The 26,320-nt window shown below is 42.6% G+C and overlaps 1 long non-coding RNA gene across 1 annotated transcript in view; it reads right to left on the reverse strand.

Moving 5' to 3' along the window:
- Positions 1–26,320, reverse strand: part of LOC122542649 — a 77,101-nt gene that overhangs the window by 18,829 nt on the left and 31,952 nt on the right. The window contains exon 2 of the long non-coding RNA XR_006309843.1: positions 18,057–18,210. This is a non-coding gene — a long non-coding RNA (uncharacterized LOC122542649). The remainder of the gene's footprint in view (positions 1–18,056; positions 18,211–26,320) is intronic.

The following is a 26,320-nucleotide window of genomic DNA, read 5'->3' on the forward strand; positions in this document are numbered from 1 at the left end:
ACAAGATGATTAGGGGTTTAGATAGGGTTGACCATGAGAACCTATTTCCACGTATGGAGTCAGCTATTATGAGGGGGCATAGCTTTAAATTAAGGGGTGATAGGTCTTGGGCAGATGTTAGGGGTAGATTCTTTACTCAGCGAGTCGTGAGTTCATGGAATGCCCTGCCAATAGCAGTGGTGGACTCTCCCTCTTTATGGGCATTTAAACGGGCATTGGATAGGCATATGGAGGATAGTGGGCTAGTGTAGGTTAGGTGGGCTTGGATCGGGATCGGCGCAACATTGAGGGCCAAAGGGCCTGTACTGCGCTGTATTTTTCTATGTTCTATGTTCTATGTTCTAGATCTTTTTGATACACCACTAGTAACTGAACTCCCGGATGAACATTTCCCATCAACCACCATCCTCTGTCTTCTTTCAGCTAGCCAATTTCTGATCCAAACTGCTAAATCTCACTTGATCCCATGCTTCAGTATTTTATGCAATAGCCTACCATGGGGAACCTTATCAAATGCTTTACTGAAATCCGTATATATCAACTGCTTTACTCTCATCTGTTGGTCACCTACTCAAAGAACTCAATAAGGTTTTAGAGGCACAACCTATCCTTCACAAAACAGTGTTGACTATCCCTAATCAAATTATTCCTTTCTAGGTGATTATACATCCTATCTTGTATTACTTTCCAAAATTTTGCCCAAAACCGAAGTAAGGCTCACTGGTCTATCATTATCAGGGTTGTCTCTACTCCCCTTCTTGAATAATAGGACAACAATTCCTATCCTGCAGTCTTCTGGCATTATTCTACTAGAAAATGATGATATAAATATCAAAAGCCAGAAGTTCTGCAGTCTCCTCCCAAACTTCCCAGAGAATCCTAGGATAAATCCCATTTGGCCCAGGGGACTTATCTATTTTCACACTTTCCAGAATTGCTAGCACTTCTTCCTTATGAACCTTAATCCTGTCTAGTCTAACAGCCTGTGTCTTAGCATTCTTCTCGAAAATATTATCTTTTTCCTGTGTGAATACTGACGAATAATATTCACTAAGTGCCTCTCCTATCGTCCTTGACTGGCCCGAAACTTACCCTAGTCATTCTTTTTTTTTGACATACCTATAGAAAGCATTAGGGTTTTCCTTGATCCTACCTGCCAAAGACTTTTCATATCCCCTCCTCGTTCTTCTTAGCTCTCTCTTTAGGTCCTTCCTGGCTAACTTGTAACTCACAAGTGCCCTAACTGAGCTTTCACATCTCACATAAGCCTCCTTCTTCCTCTTGACAGGAGATTCAACTTCTTTAGTAAACCACAGTTCCCTCTGTAGTTTCCTTCCCCATCCTATGCATCCTAAATCTTACCTAATCACATCATAGTTTCCTTTCCCTCAGTTATACCTCTTGGCCTGCAGTATATACCTATCCCTTTCTATCGCTAAAGTAAACGTAACTAAATTGTGGGCAGAGATGGGTACTGCAGATGCTGGAGGTTAAAGTCATTCCCGATGAAGGGCTTTCGCCTGAAACGTCGATGTTCCTGCTCCTCAGATGTTGCCTGACCTGCTGTGCTTTTCCAGCACCACTCTAATCTTGACCATAACCAAATTGTGTTGGTCGGATTGATTCCTGAAGAAGGGCCTGTGCCCGAAACGTCGAATCCCCTGGATGCTGCCTGACCTGCTGTGCTGTTCCAGCAATAAAGTTTCAACCATAACCAAATTGTGGTCACTTTAACCAAAAGTGCTCACTATCTCCAAATCTGACACCTGGCCTGGTTCATTACCCAGTACCAAATCCAATGTGGCCTTGCCTCTTGTTGACCCATCTACACTTTGTTAAATTTTACTTTTTTTCTCACATGCTTTAGTATCAATATTCACAAATTTTAGAACATATCACCAGATAATGCTGTTCATGGAAAATTGCTCTTCCAATCTTTCAAAATTCCTATTTTCCTTTATTTTTCTTCAGAGCACTGATTCATGCCAACAAACATATAAGATGAGCAAGTCTTACCATCCAGAACTAAAGATTCTACGAGGGTTTAGAAGAGATTTACCAGGATGTTACCTGGAGGTGGAGGGTTTGAGTTACAGGAAGAGGCTGGTTAGGCAGGGACTTTTTTCACTGGAGTGTAGGAGGTTGAGAGGTGACCATATAGAGGTTTATAAAATCATGAGGGGCATGGAGAAGGTGAATGTCAGGTGTCTTTTCCCTAGGGTGGGGAATTTCAAGACTACAGGGCACATTTTTAAGGTGAGAGGGGAAAGTTTTTTACACAGAGAGTGGTTCGTGTGTGGAATGAACGTCTAGAGGAAGTGATGGATGTTGGTACAGTTTCAATGTCTAAAAACCACTTAGGTAAGTTTATGAATAGGAAAGTTAGAAGGCACATGGGCCAGGAGCAGGCAGGTGGGACGAATTTAGTTTGGGATTATGGTTGGCATGGACTGGTTGGAAGGGTCCATTTCTGTGCTGTGTGACTCTGTGACTTGATTCACACATAGGTGAAAATAACATTTGGAAGTTCACTCTGAAATCCGTTTCTGATGGAATTTCTCTAGTGCTTTTATGTGTCATTGAAAAATCCGTTATAAATGTGATGGGTGGCACAGTGGCTCAGTGGTTAGCACTGCTGCCTCATAGCGCCAGGGACCCAGATTTGATTCCACCCTGAGGCCACTGTTTGTGTGGAGTTCGCACATTCTCCCTGTTTCTGTGTGGCTTTCCTCCCAAAGGTATACAGGTTAGGTGAATTGGCAATGCTAAATTGCCTACAGTGTTTAGGGATGTCAAGGTAAGGTGCATTAGTCAGGGGTAAGTATAGGAGAATGGGACTGGGTGGGTTACACTTTGGAGGGTTGGTGTAGACTTATTGGGCCAGTTGGCCTGTTTCCACGCTGTAGGGATTCTAATGCTACTTTACAATTCTGTGTCATTGATATACAGTCCAGGTCTAGCTGCAGGACAGGGTGCAGTGATGACCACTGGCCTGTACACCAAGATTTATGTCAACTTTCAAAATATTTTGCTGTCAAGTACACACTGCCATATTTATAGAAGGTTGAGTTGGTGCCATGGATCCGGTGTTGGATCTTCTCATTAATGGTAAGAGAATTGTCTGCTGAGGTACCCCACTTCTTCCAGAGTCTCTCCTTTAACAGAACTAGGAGGTAGAATATCTGGTTGGCATGGTGTAAGATGATCTATGAGTGTTTTACTTCAGAGTCATATTCAGAGACGAGTCAAGATTCTTGTAAAATTGAAGAGATCAAGATGGTTTGCAATCCAGTAAAATAGCCAGGAGAATGCTGTCCCATTCTTCACAGGGAGATGAATCATGGGAAACTTGCTGAGATCTGATGTAGTTGGCAGAGGTTAGCAGGAAACAGAAAAACTAATAGTCACTCCCAACACATCTAGAAAAAGCAGGGTTTGAGAGCTACAGTTGGTGGTGGATAGAGATGGGAATCTAAAAGCAGGAGCCAAAAGTGATAAGGTAACATTGCCAAAGCCTATTTTTAAAAGCCATGCTACATTCCACAAGACCATAAGAAATAGCAATAGGGGTAGGCAATTTGGCCCCTCAAGCCTGCTCTACCGTTTGATAGGATCATGGCTGATATGACATTCCTCACGTCCACTTTCCTGCCCTTTCCCCATAATTTTTGATTCACCGACTGAGCAAGAATCGATCTATCTCAGCCTTAAATATATACAAGCACTCTGCCCTCACAACTCTCTGTGGCAATGACTCACACCCATCTGAGGGAAGAAATTCCTACTCATCTCAGTCTTAAGCAGGTGCCCCTTTATTCTGAGAAGATGCCATCTTGTCCAAGAGTCTCCCCCGAAGAGAAAGAGTCTCTCTGCATTCACCCTGTCAAGGTCCTTCAGAATCCTACATGTTCCAATGAACAGTTCCACTTAAGAGTTTTATCTAAAAAAGAACCTTTCAAAATTTGCAGCTTCCTGCCACTTAAAAAACACCAACAACATTGTTTCTCATGGAAAGCATGTTGTCACTTAAGCAAATTGACATTGCCACAATTAATTAGGATGCCATGAATTATTAATTGACAACTGCTTTCTGTAGCCTAGCTATGTCAGAATAAAAGTTGAGGAGAGAATTAATATTTGACAATAATTGGATGAAGACTTTAATTGTGACTTGTGAATAATTGATCAAACATGTTTTAGTTCTCTCCCTGCCACTGATTGTCCTTCATTAAGGCATCTGTAATTAGTAAAATGATTATTTTCATCTCTTATATAAGGAGTGCCACAATTATGGTGTTGTACAAAGCAATGTTAAATGAAGTTCATCATAGATTATTTAATCCAGATTAACTGCCTCAGAGGCATTTAGGGTCTTGGCTTTAATACCTCATCTAAAAGAACGTACCCCTGTTATTGCTGCAGTCCTTCTGTTCTCCAGTAAAAGAAAAATACTGCAGATGTTGGAAAAGGTCTGAAGGAGAGGCCTACCATAGCGGCCTCCTGGCCTGTGTTGTGGGGTGGTGACCATCTAGCTTGGCATAGCGACTTCCCAATATATCATGGTGGCCACCCCATGCAGCCTCCCGGCCTGGTATAGCAACCTCCTGGCCTACCACAGAGGCTTCCGCATGCAGCCTCACCGCCTGGCAGAGCAACCTCCCAGCCTAACAAAGCGGTTTTCCCATGCAGCCGCCTGGCCTGGTATAGCGACCTCCTAGCCTTCCACAGCAGCTTCCTCATGCAGCCTCACCGCCTGGCATAGCAACCTCTCGGCCTACTATAAAGGTTTCCACATGCAGCCTTCTGGCCTAGCGTTGCGACCTCCTAGCCTACCATAGCGGTTCTCCCCACGCAACCTCCCGTTGTGGCATTATCCTGGTCTGGCATGGCATCTTCTGCCCAGCGTGGTGGTGTGGAGCGGTCACCCAGCCCCATGATCCTTGAGGTGCAACCAGTCACGGTCTGAAGCAAGGGTCCAGAGTCCCGGGACTGGAGACTCTGTGCCAGCGCGGTCTGGGTTGGCAGACCATGCTTCTGAACTTTTATTTCTGCAATGCCGGACATTTTATTTCTCTATTTTCTATCTCGTCAACTAAAGAAGCTGTACGTCAATACTTTTGTACCTAAAATGGTGCTATAATTGACAATGTATAAACTTTTCACTGTACTCATTGAGTATATGGGACTATAAAGCTAATTCTATTTTTTTTTCTTTAACCATTAATGGGATAAGGACATTGCTGGGTAAACCAGCATTTATTTCCCATCCATAATTGCCCACAGGGCAGTTAAGAGTCAACCACATTGATGTGGGTCTGGAGTCACATGGAGGCCAAACCAGGTGAGGATGGTGGTTTCCTTCCTTAATGGACATTAGTGAGCCAGATCGATTTTTCTTGACAATTAATAATGAATTCATGGTCATCATTAGACTCTTAATTCCTAACTGAATTCAAATTGCCATGGCAGGATTTGAACCCAGATTCCCAGAACGTTATCTAGGTCTCTAACTTAACAGCCCAGTGATAATACAATTAGGCTCTCCCAATTCTAACTGTTAACTCTGTTTCTCTCCCCACGGATGCTGCCAGACCCGCTGAGTTTCTCCATCATTTGATATGTTTGGTTCAGTACTCCAGCCTTGCTTTGTCTGCCCAGTCTTGGAGTGGGACCTGAACACTCAACTTTCTAGCTCAGAGGTTAAAGACGAGAGTAAGGACAAGGAGAATGTGTCCACATGTAGGTAAAAGCAAAATTCAAAGAAATGAACACGGGAAAATCACCAAAATATCCGAGAGGAAATTTGAATCTGAGTCTGATTTAGCTTTATTGTCACATGTCCTCAAAGGAGTGCAGTGGAAAGGTCGATAGTCATCATGCTCTGAACTTGTATGGCGAACCACAGTTCAAACCTGTATTCCTGATGAAGGGCTTTTGCCCGAAACGTCGATTTTACTGCTCCTCGGATGCTGCCTGAACTGCTGTGCTCTTCCAGCACCACTCTAATCCAGAACCACAGTTCAAGGGCATTCAGGAATTGGCAAAAAATGCTAGTCTTGCCAATGAATCACAAGTCCCAAGATAGAATAAAAACAAATATGAGGTGGAATAGCAATATGATTAACGCTGATGAATGAAATAAAAAATTATCGATGCTTTTAGTGGCGTTATTTCCACAATGATAACCTTAATCCCACACCTTGTTTCCTTATAGTAGAAGTCTCTCAACTCCTAATAGATCACCTCACTGAGTCCTTTTAAAATATAACAGTGAGCCATTGTATTAGTGCCCAATAATATAACGGATTGTGTCCCCTTAGTTTTCCTTTAGTGCTGCAGAAATTGCTAAATAAAATAAAGCTGTTCCACTGAGCCCAATAAAACATATTCCAGACAGTTTTAGTTAAGATGCACAATATTTCAGTAAACATTTCTGCGATGAATTATTAAAAAGAAACACTTTGGGCTGTTGCTGCATGAAATAATGTACTTAAAGAGCTTAATGAGTAACAATCAGCATTACTTGGCAGCTAATGCTGTTAATCATCCCAGTTAATTATCTCTAACATGCAACCCAAGATTAAAGATATACCCTACCTGGTCAAATGATAGAGGCTTATCTGACCAATAGTCAGATAATTCTGCCTGACAAGTTCTGTAACTCAATGAAAATACAGAGAGGACACATACCTAGCATGTGATCATTCAGAGAAAGTTCATTTGGCTGCTTACTCCTAGGTAAACCTATCCTCTGAGGTAGAATTAGACAGTTGGGACTATTTTCTTTTTAAATCTCCTGGTTATATATTTTTTCTCTCCTTTTTCTTTTGTTGAACCCCACACTGCCACCAAACAGCGGAAGTGCTTATTGATTTCCCCAGCACCCATGTTGTGTGTGCCCAGGTGTAGGACGCAATGAAGGAACAACGAGTGCAGAAAGACTTTATTCTTATTCCACCACCAGGAAGAAAGGAAACACCCAAGTGGTCAGTGACAAGCAGTGCCCCTCTCTTCAAAGGGCAATACTGCGTGAACGAAAAAGTGAAGGGGATTAAATTCAAATAAAAGTCGGAGGGGGAAATAAAAAACTCTCCCTGAAAAACCCAAGGGTGTTTGTAGGCACCGCATGCTCCTTCTTCAGGAACACCCGGAGCTCAACGCTACCATGGAAGAAGGGCAGGTAGTTGCCCCCCCTTGCCCCGCCTGGATCTCTTTATGGTCAGTCTACTCAGGAGCAGACCCAGCTGAGGAGAATGAATGGTGATCTTATGTAAAGACAAATGATCCTGAGGGGAGTAAACAAGGTACTGTTGGATGTTTCCCCTTATAGAAAATATCAGGAAATGTCAGGGGGTGACCCGGTGGCTCAATGGTTAGTACTACCACCTTGTAGCACTTGGGACCTGGGTTCAATTCCCACCTTGGGTGACCATCTGCATGGAGTTTGCACATTCTCCCTGTGTGGGTTTCCTCTGGGTGCTCTGGCATCCCCCACAGTCCAATGATGTCGACAAAGGTCGAGCAGTGGATGTGGTGTATTTGGACTTCAGCAAAGCATTTGACTAGATTAGATTCCCTACAGTGCGGAAACAGGCCCTTCAGCCAAATAAGTCCACACCGACCCCTCCGAAGAGTAACCTACCCAGATTCATTTTCCCCTGACTAATGCACCTAACACTATGGGCAATTTAGAATGGCCAATTCACCTAACCTGCACATCTTTGGACTGTGGGAGGAAACTGGAGCTCCCAGAAGAAACCCATGCAGACACGGGGAGAATGTGCAAATTCCACACAGACAATCACCCAAGGCTGGAGTTGAACCTGGATCCCTGGTGCTGTGAGGTAGCAGTGCTAACTACTGAGCCACCATGCATTTCATAAGGTTCCCCATGGTTGGCTCATACATAAAGTCAGGAAGTATGGGATACAGGGAGGTTTGGCTATCTGGATTCAGAACTGACTGGCTGACATAAGGCAGAGAGTGGTTGTTGATGAAAAGTATTCTGCCTGGAGGTCAGTGTTGAGTGGTGTCCCACAGGGCTCTGTTCTTGGGCATCTGCTCTTTGTAGTTTTTATAAATGACTTGGGTGAGGAGTTTGAGGGGTGGGTTAGTAAATTTGCAGATGACGCAAAGGTTGGAGGTGTCGTCGATAGTATAGAGGGCTATTGCAGGCTGCAGCGTGACATAGACAGGATGCAGAGCTGGGCTGAGAAATGGCAGATGGAGTTCGACCTGGATAAATGCAAAGCGATGCATTTTGGAATGTTGAACTCAAATGCTGAATATAGGATTAAAGACAGGATTCTTGGCAGTGTGGAGGAAGAGAGGGATCTGGGTGTGCAAGTTCATAGATCCCTCAAAGTTGCCACCCAAGTGGACTGAGTTTTTCAGAAAGCATATGGTGTTTTGGCTTTCATTAACAAGGGGGTCGAGTTTAAGAGCCACAAGGTTTTGCTGCAGCTCTACAAGTCCCTGGTGAGACCACACTTGGAATATTGTGTCCAGTTCTGGTCGCCCTACTATAGGAAAGATACAGAGGCTTTGGAAAGGGTGCAAAGAAGGTTTACCAGGACGCTGCCTGGACTGGAGGGCTTGCCATATGAAGAAAGTTGAATAAACTCAGACTTTTCTCTCTGGATACAAGGAGAAAGAGAGGTATACAAAATAATGAGAGGAATAGATAGAGCCAATAGCCAGAGACTTTTCCCCAGGGCTGGATTGACTGGTACGAGGAGTCATAGTTTGAAGATATAAGGAAGAAGGTATAAAGGAGACATCAGAGGTAGGTTCTTTACGCAGAGTTGTGAATGCATGGAATGCGTTGCTAGCCATGGTGGTGGAAGCAGAGTCATTGGGGACATTTAAGTGACTGCTGGACATGCACATGGATAGCAGTGAGTTGAGGGGTGCATAGGTTAAGTTATTATATTTTACATTAGGATTAAACCTCGGCACAACATCGTGGGCCAAAGGGCCTGTTCTGAGCTATACTTTCCTATGTTCTATGTGCAGATTAGGTGGATCAGCCATGTTAATTTGCCCATAGTGTCCAGGAATGTATAGGCTAGGTGGGTTAGCCATGGAAAACACAGAGTTATAGGATGGGCTGCCCTTTGAAGGGTCAGTCTGGGCTGAATGTCCTGCCCCACACTGTAGGGATTCTACGATCCTAGAAGGCAAACTTTAAAAATAAGATGTCTCCTATTTAAGACAGAAATAAAATTAGTTTTCTCATTCAGAGGGTCATGTATCTGTGAAACATTATTCCACAGTAAATGGTGCTGGCAGGGTCATGAAACATGCTTAAAACAGAAACAGATTGTTGATTTTCAAATCCCACTGCTGTCAATTATGCTAGAAGTTTACCATTCAGATGTTTTGGCAGGATGTGGTGGGAAGATTATGGCGTAGTGGTAATATCACTAGCGTTAATAGACCAGAACGCCAGGCTAATATTTTGGACACCTGGGTTCAAATCGCACCGTGGGGCAAACTGGGAAGTTTAAATTCAATAACAATAAAAATCTAGCCTAAAGGTTGCCATTATCCATCATTAATTGTTCTTTGAAACACCCATCTGGTTCTCTAATGCCATTTAAGGAAGTAAATGTGCCATCCTTAAATTAAGAAAAAGAGTTTGGCAGGAAAATGGATTCAGGCAGTCATCAGATCAGCCATGATAGTATTGAATAGTAGGCAGGTTTGAGGGCCAAATGGCCTCATGAACAAGAAACGAAAGTAGACCACTCAGCCCTTCAAACCTGTGTCACCATTCAATAAGGTCATGGCTACTCAACTCCACCCCAACTCTACATACCTACGTAACCCCGATAATCCTATGTCCCCTTGGTAGTTGAGAATCTATATACCTCTGCCTTAAAAATATTTAAATATTTTGTGTTTTGAGGAAGGGAGTTTCAAAGACTCACAGCCCTCTCAGAGAAGAAATGTTTTCTCATCTCTGTTTTAAATGGACACCCCCTAATGTTTAAACAATTCACCTCAGTTTGAGATTCTCCCACAAAGGGAAGCATCCTTTCCACATCCACCTCAGACAAGATCCCTCAGCGTCTTATGTGTTCAACTAAGTCACCTCTGACTCTTCTAACCTCCAGAAGGTACAGGCCCAATCTCTCTAGCCCTTCCTCAGGAAGCAATCCACTTAAGTCCTGATATTAGTCTGGTAAACCTTCTCTGAACTGCATCCAATACGTTAGCATCCTTCCAAAAATGCATGACCAGTAGTTATACAATATTCTAGATGTGGTCTCACCACTGCCCTGTAAAAGTGAAGCATAACCTCCTACTCTTGAATTCAGTTCTCATCGCAATACTCCAGAACATTCTACTAGCTTTCTTGTTTACTTATTATAACCTACATACTGACCACTCATGACTCATGCATTAGGACACTCAAATCTCTCACGATTTAGATAATGTGCTTCTTTTTTTAATTATTTACAACAAAATAGATGATTTTAATGCTTTTCCAGATTGTAATCGATTGGCCAGATCCTCTTGCAGGCACTGAACTTATCCATTTTCCTTTGCAGGTTAGTTCTTTCATTTTCACAACACACTTTCCTCTATATCATTGTAACATCAGCAAATGTAGTGATCATACCTTCTGTCTCTCTCTATCCAAATTATTTATAGACATTGTAAAGAGTTGAGGCCCCAGTACTGATCCCTGAGGCACACCTCTTGTGACATCCTGCTGTCAAATACCATACATCTGCTAGCTCCTCTTTATCTACAGCACAAGTTACTTCTTCAAAACACGTCAATAAATGAGTTGAACATAATTTCTCTTCAGATAAACCATGTTGGCTTTGCCTGACTATTTTGAACTTATCCAAGTGCCCTGTTATAATGTCTTTATTCACTGTTTCCAACATTTCTCCCGTATCTATGTGAACACTGTGGATCAGCTTGCTTTTACAGTGGTGGCTGGAATCATGGAACAATACATCAAAAAGGAGGCCTTTTAGCCCAGTGCAGCTTCACTATCTCTTTCAAAGGCCATTCAAGTTCCACCTCCTTATACTCCCAGCAATGTTTGCTCTTCCACCATTTATCTAATTCCCACACTACATTTTCTTTTATCTGTTAGTTATGTAGATATTATTGTCTATCCAGCAATTATTAACCTTTGCTAATTCTCCTGATGAACATGTTCATCATATCCTTTTTTGAAACACTGCATTCCTTTGTAGTAGAAACACCTTTAGTGCTGTTTAGAAGAGAGAGAGTAAGTGTGTGTGTGTGTCAGTGTACGTGTGTTTCAGTGTGTGTGTGTATGTGCATGTGTGTGTGTGTGTGTAAAAGAAGAGTGCAGAGTACTAGTTGAGGCCTGGCTTAAGGACAGTTGACTTCCTTTTCAGTTGTCCGCTCTATCCTCCTCTCCAATCTATCACCTACACCCCCAACTTCATCTCCCTATCACATTCTCAGCTTACCCCCAGCCCCACCCATTTATCTCTTAGCCCCCTTTGGCCACCCCCTCATTCCTGAGGAAGAGCTTATGCTCGAAACGTCGATTCTCCTGCTCCTCAGATTCTGCCTGACCAGCTGTTTTTCCAGCACCACACTCTCGACTCTGATCGCCAGTATCTGCAGTGCTCAATTTCTTCCTGTGTCAGTATGAACTCTCATTTCTACCCTCTCAGATTGATGCATTCACTGCCTGTGCCTCGATTGTTCGCCCTACATTATTAACCATTTCCCAACGTCTTCATGTGTGCCAGGAGCACAGAACAGCCTTATAAAAACATTGGTATTCTGCAGGTTAGAAGAGGAGATATATTTCTTATAGCTTAGAGGGAAGAAAGTAGACATCCAATACTAAATTATTTATGTTTTGTTTGAGCACAGAGGTCAAGAATTTCACACGTCAGATGTGAATGCATCTGTCTTGATCATCACAAACTAATTGATCTTTGTTGTGGGTAATTATTGTAATGTTGCTATATTGACCTGACCTTTGCTATACTGATCAACATGACAGTAATTCTTACTCATCCTCTTTAACATTGGCATAACTGACAAACACTTCAAAGAAGATATATTCATCTCTGATGGAGGGCACTGTTGATATTAAGAGTGTCAGTTCTCTGAGTCATAATGTTCTGTTCTCATGTCCCATCCCAGAGCTTGAGTACACAAAATCAAGTGTGATACACCAATTCTACACTGAGGTAGTCCTGTTGGAGGAGCAGAGGAGCTAAACCTAGATAGGATAATCTCAGAATGAAATGCTTAATATATGATGAACGTTTGAGGACTATGGGTGTGTACTCAATGGAATTTAGAAGGATGAGGAGAGATCTAGTTGAAACTTACAGAATACTGAACACCCTGGACAGAGTGGACATTGGGAAGATGTTTCCATTAGCGGGGGGACTAGGAACCGAGGGCACAGCTTTGGAGTAAAGGGAAGACCCTTCAGAACTGAGATGAGGAGTAACTTCTTCAGCCAGAGAGTGGTGAATCTATGGAATTCATTGCCTCATAAGGCCGTGGAGGCCAGGTCATTGAGTTAATTTAAGATAGAGATGGACAGGTTGATTGTCAAGGGGATCAAGGGTTATGGGGAGAAAATGGGAGAATTGGGTTGAGAAAGATATCAGCTATGATTGTATGGTGGAGTAGACTCGATGGGCTGAATGGCCTAATTTCTGCTCGTACATCTTATGGTCTTATGGTCTAATCCAGAGAATTGTCTAATTGCAGAATAAAAGATCACACATTTAAGACTGAGATGAAGAGGAATTTCTTGTCTAGTGGTAGGATTGCTTGGGAATTCTTTACCACAGAAGGCTGTCGAGGCTGGGGTATTAAATTTATTAAGGTCTGAGATTTCTAATCAGTAAGGGAACCAAGGGTTAGAGCAAAGTGGAGTTGAGGATTATCAGACCAGCCATGATCTCATTGAATGATGGAGCAGACACAACGGGTTGAATGGCCTATTTTCGCTCTTACCTCTTACAGTCAGTGGTGAAGTGTTGGTTTTAAAAGGTCCTAGAGCAGAAAATGGTTGTCTGTCCAGGAGACCAGCTTGGGATGGAATCCAGTTAGGGAGCTAGACAGGAATTGTATGATCGAGCAGGGTCTGCTAAGGTATAATTGAATCATAGAATCCCTACAGCATGGAAGAACTCTATTTGGCTCATTGAATCCACACCAATCCCTCTGAACAGCATCCCACTCAGACCTGTAACCCTGCATTTCCCATGGCTAATCCACCTAACCTGCAAATCCAAGGACTGTGGGAGGAAACCGGAGCACCCAGAGGAAAGCCTTGCAGACACAAGGACAATGTGCAAACTCTGAGCCACCATTGGACTGCCAATGTACAGCACGGTGGCTCAGTGTTTACCACTGCTGCCTCACAGTGCTAGGGATCCCGGTTCGATTCCAGCCTTGGGTGACTGTCTGTGTAGAGCTTGCACATTGTCCCTGTGTCTGCATGGGTTTCCTCCCACAGTCCAAAGATCTGCAGGTTAGGTGAATTAGCTATGCTAATTTGAAGAAGTGGAAGTTATTTTCTCCTCGCTTGGTGACAGCTGAATACTGTACTGCTGGAGTCGGATGTGAGACAATTTACTTTCTGAATTTGCCTTTTACTGTACTAGTTACTGAAACTATTATTCTGTTACATTTGCCAATAGAGTTGTTATTCCAATCCCACTGTTGTATTTTAACTATAGTGGATCAATAAAGTGTGTTTTGCTTTTAATCCGATAGTTTGTCCAATCGAATTGCATTTACCCTTGAAATTTAAAAAAATTTTAAAAAAATTAGGGTCCAGACTATCTTCTGAATATTTTGAGATGGTTTGGTCTGGTCCATAACAATAGAATGTAATAAGGGCTTTTTAAGTAGAGAGGCCACTAGGGATCCTGTGTAGGATTAGAATGGACTTGCTTATTGCTAGTTGTCTTTCATTAGATGCCCAGATGAAAAAAGAAATCCCTTGCTGGAGAAGAATGGGAAGGATCAATATAGATGAAGGATATGGTCTACAAGAGGGTTTATCAGTCGGAGCATAGCAGCTGGATCTGCTCATGAGACAATGGTCCACTTTTGTGTTCCCATAAACAATTTGGATATGAGAGGTGACTATATAAGAAGAGGGCTATCGCCATATTAATCTAAAATAGTTTAGAAAGAGCAGAAATGCAAAAATAACCATGTTGTGTTGCGAAGTTGTGTGGTTTGGATTCCAGATCATGACTGCAGGATATCAACCAAGCTCCACTGTCATACCTCCCTCAGTCACAATCCCTGCTTAAAGGTTGCAGTTGCTTATAGCTGAGCTTGGTTTGTAGAATGTTTGATTGGATTTCAGTAAAATGAAAAAAAAATCCAATGTTGGCCATTTTAATCTTTCAAGAGCTGAACATTATACATCTATGGGGAGTAATATCTGAAAGAAACTCAAATCAAAGCAAAATACTGGAAATCTTAAACAAATGCAGAAAAAGCTGGAGAAACTCAACAGGTCTGGCTGCAACTGTGGATAGAGAAGCAGTGTTAACATTTTGAGTCCAATATGACTCTGAGAGTCATAGTCATACAGCACAGAAACAGACCCTTTGGTTCAACTTGTCCAAGCCGACCAATTTTCCTAAACTAGACAAGTCCCATTTGTCTGCATTTGGCACATATCCCTCTGAAACTTTCCTATTCATGTACCTGTCCAAATGTCTTTTAATTGTTGAATCTACCACTTCCTCTGGCAGCTCATTCCACACATGAACCGCCTTCTGTGTAAAAACGTTACCCCTCAGGTCCCTTTTAAATCTTTCTCCTCTCATTTTAAAATTATGGCGTTTAGTTTTGAACTCGCCAACTCTCATAAAAAGACCTTTGCTATTCACATTATCAATGCCTCACATGATTTTATAAAGCTTTATAAAGTCACCCTCTCAACCTCCTATGCTCCAGTGAAAAATTTCCCAGCTGATGCAGCCTTTCCTCATAACGCAAATCCTCCAGTCCTGGTAACATTTTTGTAAATCCTTTCTACGCCCTCTCCAATTTAATCATATCCTTCCGATAGTAGGGTGACCAGAACTGGCCTCACCAACATCCTGTACAAGTGCAACAGCATGTCCCAACTCCTACCCTCAATGGTCTGAATCAATGAAGGCAAGCATGCTAAACACTTCCTTAACCACCCTGACTACCTGTGGTGTAACTTTCAATGAACTATGTATCTGAACTCCTAGGTCACTCTGTTCAACAACACTCTCCAGGGCCCCACCAATAACAGTGTATGTCCCGCCTTTGTTCATGTTACCAAAATGTAACATCTTGCATTTATCTAAATTAAACCCCATCTACCACTCCTCAGTCCGTTGACCCTTTGTAATCTGAAAAAGCCTTCCTCACTGTCTACTATACCACCAACTTCGATGTAATCCACAAACTTGATAACCATGCTTCCTACATTCTCATCCAAATCATTTATGTAAATGACAAACAACAATGGACCTGGCACCAATCCCTGTACTGGAGCTTGGCTAATGGTGTGCCTTTATTTAACAAAGGCTACAAGTAGAAGCATAGATCAGTGAGTCTGATGTCAGCGTTTGAGGGGATTCTGAGAGATAGGATTTACATGTATTTGGAAAGGCAAGGATTAAAGATAGTTAACATGGCTTTGTCAGTGGGAAATCATGTCTCACTGACATGATCGAGTTTTTTGAGAATGTGACCAGGAAGATCGATGAGGGCAGAGCGGTAGACATTGTTTACATGGACTTCAGGAAGGCCTTTGACAAGGTTCACATGGCGGACTACTTGGCAAGGTTAGATCACATGAGATCCAGGGAGAGCTTGCCAATTGGAAGACTCTACTTTAGAACTGAAGACTTCTGAAGAAGAGTCGCACTGGAATAGAAACATTAACTCAGTTTCTTGCTTCTCACTCCACAGACGATGCCAGACCTGCTGAGTTTTCCCAGCGTTTGCTTCTGAAAGAAACTGTGTCACGCCATCATTTAGCGTGTGTGTGTGTTGCTACTCCGATATTAACAGCTAAAGATTGACATTTTATAGATCCTTCAAGACCAAATCTTAACCTAAAATCTCAATTGATCCTAGCATCTGCCTTAAATCGACATATTCTACGGCTTGCAACATGTCTGGCCACTTTAGGCTTGTCTTTTCTTAAGACACAAATACAAATTGGAAATCATTTTTAACATTATGTCAGAAAGATTTCCACAAATAGAAGGCTTGTTGGCAAAAGTTCCAGTCAGGGTAGTTAATGAAAATGTTGCCAGGATCTGGAATGCAGTGGCTGAAAGGGCATTGGAAGCAGATTCAATCATGACTTTCAAAAGGGAATTGGATAAATACTTCGCAGAAAATTTTCAAGGCTGTCAGGAAAGAGCAGAGAAGTAGGGTACAGTCAATACCTGCTTCAAAGAAAAAACAAAAGAACTGCTGATGTTGGAAATCAGAAACAAAAACAGAAATTGCTGGAAAAGTACTGCAGGTCTGGCAGCATCTGTGGAGAGAAGTTGACCCTTCCTGAGAAGTTCCTCAGAGTTCTGAAGAAGGGTCATTCAATTCGAAGCATTGTCTCTGATTTCTCCCTACCGATGCTACCAGACCTGCTGAGCATTCCCAGCAAGTTCTGCTTTGTGTAGATCTTTCGAAGAGATGGCTCCAATACAATGAGCTGAATAGCATCCTTCTGCACTAATAGATTCTGGCATTCTATTATCTCGGACGCAGTAACCAAAATGGTGACCCGGGGGTTGGGGGGGGTGGGGGGGGGGATGGTGGTGGGGGGGGTAGCTGAATCCACTGCACAATTTGTTGCATGTTAAACAATTTACAATTCATGAGGTGAAATAGTCTGTGCCTTTCTCGTGCGTAAGTGTTGATTGTGCAGTCATACAAATACTTACCATTGAACACCACTCATGAGTGTATTCCACAATGATAAATAACGACAGTTAGTCAGTTATGAATACTGACTGTTTCAAATCCAGCGTGATGCTGATCTCTCTGAGTGTCTCATTCTGCATTAGTTTGTATTTGTTTCATTTGAAAGAAGATTGACAGCTGCGTGTATGTATTGAAGACTATATAATAGTCTAAGTATACAAGATGTGATAATTAGATGAATCACTACACCACGTCAGCTCTGAAGTGCTGAGATCATTATTTTCAGTTCTCTTCCTCTGTACAGGGCATTTGTCATGTTTAAGCTTACAGTCTCAGAGATCAATGATAATTTACAGTCCCAAAATTTGATTCTTCTCCAAATTACTCCATTTTCTGTTTTGGAAATAGCACCATCCAAAAGCTCCCCCAATAGAAAAGCTTTGGGATCCATGCACTGAATGCACAACTCATCCTTGCTGATAGCATAGGCAGCCCACAGTCTATACCAAATGTATATCCAGAGGTTGAATAATGCATTATTCACCCTACTGATTTCCAGATCAATGTATGTTGGAAACCTAAGAGGCATAAATAATGAAGAGAGACCATCCAAAATCTCTGATAAGATTAAACACAGAAAATGCAAGTGATACTCAACAGGGCAGGAGGCACCTATGAAGGGAAACCTGCCATTATCATTTCAACTCAAAAACTGAAATTGCTGGAGAAACTCAGCAGGTCTGTGCCGCATCTGTGGAGAGAAAGCAGAGTTAATGTTTTTGAAGAAGGGTCACTGAACTGAAACATTAACACTGGAATGACTTTCAAGTTGCCTGATTAGCAGCTCTGACCATTATGCTCAAGTCAGATGTAATTCAACAGTTCAGTGGTTGTAATGTGTACATGTCCTCAAGTAGTAGGAAAAAAACTAGCAGTTACTGTTACAACAAGAATTAGAATTAAGATTAGCCTTTATTGTCACATGCACTCAATAAGTACAGTGAAAGGTTTGTAAGTCCCCACCATCTTAGGTACACAGGTACCAAGGTACAGATTCTGTAGCTACAATATCATAGTCAGTAGAGAAATAAAAAATCCAGCATTATAGAAATAAAAAATACATCAATAGCAATTTAACATTCACATACCTTGGAACAATTTGATTGAACCTTTCCTCGTGGTCTTGCCCTTATTGCAATCCCAGGATACTTCCAATTGCGTTCCACATCACATTTTGCGTGCTACTTCTCTGGTACTTTCCAAAAAGTGCTCCTTTCATGTCACTCATCTCTTCACTCGATGCTGTAACATCAATCCACATATATTGCAATGCATCAGGTTTGCAGCATAGAAAGCTGGTTCATATCACTGTCAGTGCTTCCTTAATTCCTTCCCTCACACCTCTTCATATTAGCACATCCTTCGGTTCCTTTCCTCCTCAGCTGTTTAGCTTTCCCCGAGTGCGGTGGCTCAGTGGTTAGCACTGCTGCCTCATAGCACTAGGGACCTGAGTTTGATTCCACACTTGTCTGTGTAGAGTTTGCACATTCCCCCTGTGTCTGCGTGGGTTTCCTTCAGGTGCTCCGGTTTCCTCCCACAGGCAGGTTAGGTGGATTGGCCATGCTAAATTGTCACGTGGTGTCCAAGGCCCTGTAGGTTAGGGGGATTAGCCACAGCTTGCTGAGTCAAAATCCTGAAAATCCCTCCCTAATGGCATTGTGGGTCAACCCACAGCAGATGGACTGCAGCGATTCAAGAAAGCAGATCACCCCCACCTCCTCAAGGGGCAACTAGGGATGGGCAATAAATGCCAGTGATAACCACATCCCACAAAATAAATACATTTTTTAAAATGTTAAAGACCCATGGGGTTGTGGGTGGGATTCATCTTCCAAGGGTCAGTGAGCTGAATGGCCTCTTTCTGCATCGAGTTAAAGAGAAATATAATGGTATATTGAGTCATGCTGACCAAGCAAGAGGTAACATTAATATTAAAAGTTGGATTGGATGGGTGATTGAAGGATAAGAGGATTAATGAGAACGTGAGAAAAGCATGATGGTAAAATATTAATCATTTCACTCTTTTCTGTATTAAATATCACCTTCCACTTGTCCGCCCATTCCGGCAAAATGTCTATGTCCTCTAGGTTCTGCACTCCCTGTGATGTTCCATAGAGGTTTCAGGTGACCTATCGTGTGCAAATTTTGAAATTGTGCACCCCATCCCCTCCTATTTATCTCTAAGCCCCGACTCACAAGCCTCATTCCTGATGAAGGGCTTATGCCTGAAACGCTGCTTCTCCTGCTCCTCGGATACTGCCTGACCTGCTGTGCTTTTCCAGCACTACACTCTTGACTCTGATCTCTGGCATCTGCAATCCTCTGCCATGCCTAATTGTATTGCAAAATGCAGAGCTGACATCGAAGGCTGAGATGCTGTTGACGTAACCTCAAACTAAAATCAGTATTCAACTCGCGCAAGTATAACTCGTCTGACATTATTTACTCCTCTGAAAATGTTTTTTCAGGTCCAGCCGAGATAGTTTCTCATCACATCCTTTAATATTGACTTTGATCTGCTTAATATTTTTCAAATCACTGAATGATTGTAGGTGCAAAAGCATTTTGTGGCTGGGATACCATTTATATCGCCTGACAGTTACAAATGTAAGATTTTATTGTTTCTGTCAGTTATTTCAGCCTCTCGATCCATGTGTATCTGAATTTTGCCGCTTTCCCTTCTGAGTATAATTTCAGAATAGGTCAATTCCATCATCGATTCAGAAAGTGCCTATTACTTGTTTATTTCTTTTACTGAGGTGAAATAGGTTTTAGGAATCATCTATAGGCCTCTATTACATCTATGAGAAATAGTGAAATATAGAAAAAAAAAACACAACAGGACTTGTTCCAAATTTAAAGGAGCCAGCTTTTTTGGTCAGTGTATTGAGTATAGGAGTTCAGAGGTCACCTTGCAGCTGTACGGGACATTGGTTAGGCTTCCTTTGCAATACTGCATTCAGTTCTGGTCTTCCTGCTACAGGAAAGATGTTGTGAAACTTGAAAGGGTTCAGATTAGATTTACAAGGATGTTGCCAGGGTTGGAAGGTTTGAGTTATAGGGAGATGCTGAACAGGCTGGGGCTGTTTTCCCTGGACCATCGGAGGCTGAGGGGTAACCTTATAGAGGTTTATAAAATCATGAGGGGTATGGATAGGGTGAATAGACAATGTCTTTTCCCTGCAGTGGGGGAGTTCAAAACTAGAGGGCATAGGTTTAGGTTGAGAGGCGAAAGATTTAAAAGGGACCTATGGGGCAACTTTTTCTTGCACAGGGTGGTGCGTGTATGGAGTGAGCTGCCAGAGGATGTGGTGGAGGCTGGTACAATTACAACATTTAAAAGGCATCTGGTTGGGTATATGAATAGGAAGGGGTATGTACCAAATGCTGGCAAATGGGACTAGATTTATTTACGATATCAGGTCGGCATGGATGAGTTGGATCCAAGGGTCTGTTTCCCCATTGTACATCTCTATGATTCAATGATTCTCAGTCTTAATCTGCCAGCTTCATTCTACTGGTAGTGTAGCACAGAATAAAGCCACAGGCCAATGGAATGCTCCAGATTAAAATTATGAGATGTGCAGATAGGGTTGACAGTCAGAATCTTTTTCCCAGAGTTGAAATGTCTAAAATTAGAGGGCATGCAATTAAGGTAAGAGGGGGAATGTTCAAAGGTGATGTGAGGGGCAAGATTTTAGACAGAGACTGGTAGGAGTCTGGAACACACTGCCAGGGGTGGTGATGGAGGCAGATACCATAGGGGCATTTAAGGAGCTTTTAGATAAGCACATGAATATGCAAGGACTAGAGGGATATTGCCACCAAGGGGAGGCAAAAGGGATTTAATTTGGCATCATGTTCAGAACAACATCATCAGTCAAAGGGGTCATTTCTGTACTGTACTGTTCTATGATTAATAACCACCTTTATGGTTTTGTGACTGACTTCGAAGTAAATTAGTGGGCGGCACGGTGGCACAGTGGTTAGCACTGCTGCCTCACAGCGCTAGAGACCCGGGTTCAATTCCCGACTCAGGCAACTGACTGTGTGGAGTTTGCACGTTCTCCCCGTGTCTGCGTGGGTTTCCTCCTGGTGCTCCGGTTTCCTCCCACAGTCCAAAGATGTGCAGGTCAGGTGAATTGGCCATGCTAAATTGCCCGTAGTGTTAGGTAAGGGGTAAATGTAGGGGTATGGGTGGGTTGCGCTTCGGCGGGTCGGTGTGGACTTGTTGGGCCGAAGGGCCTGTTTCCACACTGTAAGTAATCTAATCTAATCTAAATTCCTCCTTAACTCTATGTTGAACTTCATGCTCATTAGCTGAAATAAGAATGAAGAGAGTTGAAAATAGCTATGTTGACTCTGTCCCCCACTGTTCCTTTATCCCTGCATTGGTAGCCATGTCTTCAGTCATCAAGAAATCCCTCCTTAAAATTCCACATCTGTTCATTCTTTCCTTCTATTAAAACCATCCTTAAAAATCTTCCAAAACACAAACAGAAATTGCTGGAAAAAGCTGAGCAGTTCTGGCAGCATCTGTGGACAGAGATCAGATTTAAAATGTTGGGTCCAATTCTGAAGAAAAGTCATGGGACCCAAAACGGTAACTCTGATTTCCCTCCACCTATGCTGCCAAACCTGCTGACCTTTATCGGCAATTACATTTTTGTTTCTGATTTCCAGCACCTTTCAATTTTTTATTTGAAATCTCCCTCTTTCTTCATGCTTTAAATCCCCGACATTAATGTCACCCCTTCAGGTTCTGTGTCTTAACTTATTTGATGTTGCTCCTTTGAAACACCTTGGGACAATTTACTTCATTAAGGGCACTACATAAATGCAATTGGTTGTTGCCAACAATCTTGGAGCCAATCTTCTGGTCTCCTGTGGAAGCGCTGTCACATGGGAAACTTCTCAGACCTTTCAACTGCCGATGGGTAATCCTGTGCAATGTAAGCCTCCAGTGCTGACCTCTTTCTCACTAACCAATTGTGTCCCATGGACCTCTTGTCACATCATTCTCCCTGTGAACATATTTTGCAGCAACTGTTTAACTGTTAAAGCTTTGATCTGCCTGGGTCCAACCATGGTGCAGAATAGAGTTAGATCATAGAACATGGAACATTACAGCGCGGTGCAGGCCCTTAGGCCCTCGATGTTGCGCTGACCTGTGGAAGCAATCTGAAGCCCCTCTAACCTACATTATTCCATTTTCATCCATAAGCCTATCCAATGACCATTTAAATGCCCTTAAAGTTGGCGAGTCCACTAATGTTGCAGTCAGGGCATTCCACACCCCAACTGTTCTCTAAGCAAAGAAACTACCTCTGACATCTGTCCTATAACTATCACCCCTCAGTTTAAAGCTATATCCCCTTGTGCTAGCCATCACCATCCAAGGGAAAAGGCTGTCACTGTCCACCCTATCTAACCCTCTGTGTGTCTTAATTAAGTCACCTCTCAATCTTCTTCTCTCTAATGAAAACAGCCTCAAGTCCCTCAGCCTTTCCTCATAAGATCTTCCCTCCATACCAGGCAACATCCTAGTAAATCTCCTCTAAATCTTTTCCAATGCTTCCACATCCTCCTTATCATGCATTGACAAGAACAGTACGCAATACCCCAAGTGCAGCCGCACTAGAGTTTTGTACAGCTACAGCATGACCTCGTGGCTCTGAAACTCAGTCCCTCTAAATAAAAGCTAACACACCGTAAACCTTCTTAACAAAGGCTTTAAGTTACCAAGAATGAAAGGTCTGAGTTATGAGGAGAGGTTGGATGGACTGGGACCTTTTTTTCCCTGGAGCATCAAAGTCTGAGGGGTGACATTACAGAGGTTTATAAAATCATGAGGGGCGTGAGTAGGGTGAGTAGCCAAGGACTTTTCCCCAGGGTAGGGGAATCCAAAACTAAAGGGTGTAGGTTTCAGGTGAGAGGAGAAAGATTTAAAAGGGACTTAAAGAATACTGTTTGACAGAGAGAGTGGTATATGTACGGAACAGACTGTCAGAGCAAGCGGGATAGAGGTGAGTACAATTATAACATTCAAAAGATATTTGGACAGGTACATGCTTGGGAAAGGGTTAGAAGGATATGGGCCAAATGCAGGCAAATGGGATGAGTTCAGTTTGGCAATGGATGAGTTGGACCAACGGGTCTGTGTCCGTGTTCTCTGATGATGACAGCAGATGTCTGCAGCTTGCTGGGCTAGGAGCAAAGAGACCCAATATTGAACTTGACCAGTTCAGGCATAGGCTGTGTTTCTGGGCCATTGCCTTTTCAAGCCATTTTTGACCAGGACCTTCTGTGCCACGGGGACAGATGGATGGTTTGGAGAATAATTTGACATTAGACCCTCAGAGCCCCAAGATCAAAGGTGTTTTGGCTCAGCATTTGAATCATAGAAGCAGAAACGAAGAACTTTGTATAACACACTGCATCCACCAGGCTGCAATTGCACTTTTGCAGATTTCTTTTGATGTCTTTCAGAATGCGTCAGACATCCCAATTGCAAGCTGAAGGGATTATTATTCATAACGTATTGCAGTCTGCACTGATATACACAAATAATCAAACTGATGGATGGCAGATAATGCACATCTTACACTTTTTGATTTTCAAGGGGGAATACAGGATTGGCAGTGTCTTTGTTGATGTGATTTTGTACAACCAGAGGTGTCTCTTTAAAGCCATCGTGTCATGTTTCATGAAGCATTTATGCTGCGAGGTCAGTTGGAGACTATCTTTTCCATTCAGGATCCAAAAGATCAAAAATGGTACAACGATGGATCTACATGGATTTTGAAATCACGTTATGTTAACGAGGCAGCTATTTAGGATAACTGAAATGCCAAGCAGAAACAAAATCACACTACTTTTGGAGCAGGCAGTGACACTGTAATATTAATATTCTCCATCCCATTAAATCTAAATTGCTCCATTGGGAGCAATTCCATCCATAAAAAGAGCCACCATTGGCGCAACAGTTCATTTGGGATTGAGAGATATGTCTGTTTAATTGGGTGAACTGTTGACTATCATTTATGAACCGCCACTGTATATGGGCTTTGCTTCCAAGTTTTTCTACTTGATGCTACAGTGCTGGTGTTTGTTGCAGAAACCCATCAGAGATCATTACACAGCACCTTTTAAAACCACAACCACTTCCATCGAGAAGGGTAAGGGCAGCCAAGACAGGGCAACATCATCGTCTGTAAGTTCCCCTTGAAGAGAGTGGCACAATGGCCAGCAATGTTGCCTCACAGTGCCAGGGATCCAAGTTCGATCCCACCCTTGGGCCGTGTGGTCTGTACATTCTCCCCATATCTGCATGGTCTTTCCTCCCTCAGTCCAAAGATGTGCAGGTTAGGTGGATTGGCCATGCTAAATTGCCCTCTAATGTCCAGAATGTGCAGGTTTGTTGGATTAGCAAGGTCACAGGGATAGAGTCGGACAGTGGATCTGGGTGGGATGTTCTTTGGAGGGCTGGTGTAGACTCGATGATCTGCTTCCACACTGCAGGAATTCTTTGATTCTAAGTAATCTACCATCCTGAATTGGAAACATATCATTGTTCCTTCATTGTTGCTGTCTCAAAATCCTGGAATTCCCTCCTGAACGACATTGTAGGTCTACCTACAGCACCACAAACTGCAGCAGTTCAAGGAGGGAGCTAACCACCACCTTCTCAAGGGCAACTAAAGATGGCCAGTAAACACTGGCCCAGCTGGGGACCTCCAAGTCCCACAAGTGAATAAAACCAAAGCTCCCTTGACATAAGAAGGTAACATGGTATTGAATGATTCAACAGGCACTTATCACAGCAGGTGATATATAAATGCATTACAGTCACAGTAGTTCAATCGCTGAGTTAATATTCGGTAAAAGCATCGATGAGGAGTTTATTTTTCTCTCAAAGGGTAGTGAATCTGTAGAACTATTTACTGCAGAGAGCTATCAAGGCTGGATCATTCATTCTTTCAAGGCTGAAATAGATACTTAATCAGTAAGTGAATCAAGGGCTATGGGTAAAAGGATAGAAATTGCTGTTGAGGATTATCTGATCAGCTATGATCCCATTAAATGTCATAGCAGACCAGATAGACTAAATGGCCTACTTTTGATCCTACAACTTATGGTCTTATGACTCACTTTCATTAGTGTGTCATCCGTTAAATATTAGGCGCAGGGGGTGGAATATTGACATTAGTTGAATAACATTGGATCCAGAAGCCTGGGCTAACGTCCTGGGGAAAAGTAGGCACAGAAATTGCTGGAGAAACTCAGCAGGTCTGGCAGCATCCGTGGAGAGAGAAACAGCTAACGTTTCGAGTCCAGTAACTTTCAGTTCTGAGGAACAGTTCACTGGACTCAAAATGTTAAGTCTGCTTTCTATCCACAGATGCTGCCAGGCCTGCTGAGATTCCCCAACAATTTTAGTTTTTGTTCATCCGCAATGCTTTGTTCTGGGGATGTGGGTTTAAATCCCACCATGGAGGGTGGCGAAAATTGAAGTCAATAAAAATCTGAACTTGAACGCTAGCTAACGGCGATTAGGGAAATGCTGTCAATTGTTGTAAAAACCCACATGGTTCACAAATGTCCTTTAGCAAAAGAAATCTGCCTTGCTTACCTGGTCTGACTACAAATGATTCCAAACGCACAGACAATGTGTTTGACTCTTAACTGCCCTCTGGGAAAGTGAAGATGGTCAATTTTGACCCAGTCCACATCTCATGAAATAAACGTTTTTCAAAGCAGCTCCAGTTAAGATGGAGTCTGAGACCTTTATACTCTCAGGCTACGTACCACAATATAGTGACAATGTCATGAGTGTACAGCATAGTGCAACTGCTCAGAACATGAACAGCTGTCTATGACTGTATTGTTCCACTGCAATGCATATCCTTCCAGATTGCTGTTGTGAAGGAATAGCCAGGAATTTTTGACCCCTTGACAGTGAAGGAATGGGAACATACTTCCATGTCAAGATGGTTTCTGATATGGAGGGAATCTTGCACATGGTGGTGTTCCAAATAGAAAGGGAGAAAGCAAAAGAAAGAATTAGAAAAAGAGAATGACAGAGAGAGGGTTTTTTTTCTGTAGAGGAATGAGTCTCATTTTTGGTTTTAGCAATAGCTCAAGTCTTGAAACCTGATTCACGTGTCAACTTTAATTGTTGTGTAATGTCTCCCAAGCCTACATCAACCGCCACTTGGTGAGGACAGGGATAACAAAGGCAGATGGACAGCATCCCCTCCCAGCTCAGTTCTGAATCAAAAACCAAATATCATGAACATCTCTATTCCTTCATCCCCTGTGAATCAAAATCCTGGAACTCACAATAACACTG

Source organism: Chiloscyllium plagiosum, chromosome 40 (genome assembly GCF_004010195.1).
Source record: "Chiloscyllium plagiosum isolate BGI_BamShark_2017 chromosome 40, ASM401019v2, whole genome shotgun sequence".
In the NCBI taxonomy this organism is placed as follows: Eukaryota; Metazoa; Chordata; class Chondrichthyes; order Orectolobiformes; family Hemiscylliidae; genus Chiloscyllium; species Chiloscyllium plagiosum.